Source organism: Lissotriton helveticus, chromosome 2_1 (assembly GCF_964261635.1).
Source record: "Lissotriton helveticus chromosome 2_1, aLisHel1.1, whole genome shotgun sequence".
In the NCBI taxonomy this organism is placed as follows: Eukaryota; Metazoa; Chordata; class Amphibia; order Caudata; family Salamandridae; genus Lissotriton; species Lissotriton helveticus.
In genome coordinates, this window is record NC_136059.1 from 1190243555 (window position 1) to 1190247891 (window position 4337).

Sequence of the window (4337 nt, forward strand, 5' to 3'; positions counted from 1 at the left end):
ATAGCTTTTTGTTTTTTATAAAAAAATTTAAACAATTTTGTAGTAACTGTTCAGTAACCTTATCCCTTTGTTAAGTCCTTATTATACTAATGGATCACTGAAATATTATCGACGGACACATTATCGACTTACCAAAATATCGTTGACAAATTATCGACAACAAAAATATCGACTTACTATACTTATTACACAAACTACAAAAATATCGAGTAAAAAATATCGAGTACTAACTATATCGAATACATAAATATCGCTTAAAAAAATATCGACTACAATTATATCGTTGGACATGAAATTAGCCCTAACACTACAAAAATATCGACTACAAAAATATAGACTACCACAATATCGTTAAAAAAATAATATCGAGTTCATGTTTGCACACTTTTCTTTCTAAAATACCATCTTTATCATCAATAAAAGTCATTTCTCAGTAAAAAAAAAAATTCACATATAATACCTGTTTCTTACATAAAATTACTATTAATCCACATTTACTATACATTCTATTACATGCATTTTATCATTTTCTATTATTATTTGCATTTAACTAACATTTTCATTACTTATTTTCACATATAAATATATTTCATTTAAACACGAACCTGCTTTAATGCGGGAACAACCACATACCACCATTCTCACATCAACAAACACTCCAATTAACTTAAAAAAATTTAAACTAGCCTATACTATGCTTCCTTACATCCTAAAACCAATCAAATCAAAGCACACATAACACATATACTATAAAAGGGCTACATGCATTCTACCATTTGTTGCTGCTACCTATCTGGAAAGTAGATGCCAACACTTTGAAGATTTTGCTGCAGAATAAACATCTTTAAAGATCCAGCTTACTAGCTAATTAATAAAGTAAGTAACACAGCATTTTAGTAGAAAACTACATTAGAAGTGCACTATTTTCCTTACATATCCTAACTCTTAGACTTATTTTATTTTCATGTCTTCCTACTTTTCTGATAGAAACTGCTCCAACACAATTCCTATTACATGGTCATATTTCTTCATGTGCAAAATCAGATAGTAAGTATATAATAATTCTCTGTTACACACCAACTGCTTTGTTTAAACACTAATTTACAAGAGTATTTATTTTTAATTGACATTATATTTACAGATATACAGAAATGGTTCTATTTCTACAGCAAAAACGATAAAATTAACCTAATTACACATGTAAGTATAGATGTGTTTGTTATAAAACTGCCAATTTCATTAATGCACATTTTTAAACAACATATCTTGCTTTTTACATCTTCCCTATAGATCATTTGAAAAATCCAAAATCAACTATAACAAAACACAAAAATACCCTTCAGAAAAATGTAAGTATAATTGTTATTTGCTAAAATGTTGGCACAAAAAAACGCTAACTATATTCTTAACACCATGTTATTTATTTTAAATTGCCTCTACAGATATTCAGAAAACATCATACATCTATTCTACATATCATATGAAAACATCGTACACAAAATATACCAATATAGAAGAATCGCCTTTTAAAAAATGTAAGTATATTTATCATTTCTCTAAAACTGCCTAAAATAACACAGTCTATGTTCTTAACAACATCTTATCTATTTTATATTTCCTCTACAGATATTCTGAATACATCATACAGCTATTCTACCTACAACAAAGAAAACGACATATTTAGAAGTTAGTATACGTTTAAATCTGTTACATTTCCAAACGGTTCAGTATTAAAATTATAATATTTTGCTTTTATTTCTTCTATCTACTCTACAGATCATACCTGTACTAAATTGATGAACTCCAGCAATTACTACTATTCTACTATTTAAACAAGTAAGTATATGTAATGTTTACATCAAATGCACTAGTAGACAAAAATGACAACTGCTTTTGAGTAGGAAATACATTTGTTATATATAAACATTAACGTTGTTTTTCTATATTTTCATACCAACAGCAAATAAAGACATACATACAAGAACATCATTCAAAAGACATTTCTGCTTCTGTGACTACTACTTTGATTAACTGTAAGTATAAATGCATCACTAATGATGTTAGCACCACATAAGTAAAAAAATGTGTACTGATTTTGTTTCTTTCTACTCTTTCCTAGAACAAGTAAATCAAAATGACTGAAGGTGCAGAATTTGTCATGTCTCAGAAAAATAAATTGCTATTATGCTACATGGGTTATGTGTATAATCAGGAGAGACAAAGTGGTAGAAAGGTTTTTTGGAAGTGTACACAATATTACTCCAACAAATGTTATGGGAGGGCCACTACCAAGGAAACTAATGTGCTATTTACTAGAGAACATAATCATCCCCCAAATGTCACCGAAATTGAAATTAGAGATGCCTTAGAAAGTATTAAAAGTGCTAGCACACAAAGTGACAAACCCACCACCCAAATACTTAAAGAAGAACTGGTAAAAATACCTCACCATGCTTCAGGTCAACTACCCTCTATTGATTCCCTGAAACGCACAATTGCACGCACCAAACGACTCACTAGCACAACCCAACCCAACCCAACTTGTTTTGAAGAAATTATTATTTCACCCGAAATGTCCATCACACACAATAAAGATAAATTTATTCTTTTTGATAATGAAAGCAGTACAAACAGAATAATTATGTTTGCAACTGCAAGTAATTTACGAAAAATCCAACAGTGTCCCCAATGGATGATGGACGGAACATTTAAACCCTGCCCAAAACCTTTTTACCAACTGTATTCCATCCACGGTTTATACCATCATTCTAACATACCTTTCATTTACTGTTTGCTACCCAACAAACAGCAAACAACATACACCGAAATTTTAAATGTTCTCAAAACGGAAATCAATAATTATTTTCCCGAAAAAATAATTATTGATTTCGAATTAGCTATGATAAATAGCATTTTGAGAACATTTCCCCACACAGCAATCCAGGGTTGCTATTATCATTTTAATCAGAGTATATGGAGGCATCTCCAAAAATCTACTTTAAGTGTACTATACTCTACAGATAGCACCTTTGCCTATCAAGTTAAAAAGTTAATAGCCCTGGCCTACGTCCCTGTTACAGATGTTGCTGAACATTACAATTTATTAATTGACAGCGCATATTATAAGAGGAATGAGGATAAGCTAACACCATTGCTAGACTATTTTGAAGACACTTGGGTGGGAAGGTTGCACAGATCAGGACATCGACGCCAGCCCAAATTCCAAATCCCTTGGTGGAATGTCTATCTCAGTACTTTAAACCAGGAGGCGAAAACAAACAACAGTGTTGAAGGGTGGCATAATGCTTTCCAAGCAACTACAAAGAAAGGCAAACCCACATTCCACAACCTTCTTGAAGCTTTGAAAAAAGAACAAAGCTATCAGGAACTAAGAATGGAACAATCAGTGTCACAAATAGGGCCCAAACTCACTAAACAAACCCAACAAATGTTCCGACTGCTTCAAAGTCAAGTCACATTATACCCTACAACTAGAGGTTTAGAATACCTGGCAATAATAGCAAAAAGTCTTCTATAAAAATGTCAAGTAAATATACGAATGTCTTCTTACAATACTAATAAAAATAACATGTCATAAACATATATAAAGAATTATAAATAAAACATATTTGTTTGACAAAATTTTTAAAAATATGTTAAAAAATTCGTAACAAATATGCAATGTTTATAATTTTTTATAACATACACATAACATTAGAAATAGACATTTCCCACCCAATCAAAATTGTAAAATAAATACTTACAATTTTTGGAATTGAGAGACGCAATCAAGGAAAAATCAATCCATACAATCCAATCCAATATCTTACTATTCCAATATGGGAAACCCTCAAAAACCCGAAAATAAATTATAAAACGTAAAAAAACGCTCCAGGAAATCCCGAAAACAGTAGTGTGTACACGTTAGGATTTAAAGTTATATACACACAATTTTAAAAAAACGGTCACGCATATCAAAGTATCAATCCGATTCGAAACCCTCCAAAAAACCCGAAAAAGATTTTAAAAGTGAAAAAACCGCTCCAGGCAAACCCGAAAAATAGGAGATAAAAGTCAAAATATAAGCATAATAACTTAAACATTTGTTTCTCCGTTAAAAAACACGCTTCCTTCCATGTAGTTTTCATGCGAGGAACCGAAACCTGTAAAATAACATACATAACGAAAGCCACCCACAAATACCCCCTTCACATTTGTAAATATACTAACAATTAACATTAACTATGTAAGAAGACATTTCCGAACACTTAAAATTACACTTGAAGGAAAAAAAGCACGACACATCTATAACGCAGACTTTTCACCCAAACGCTACT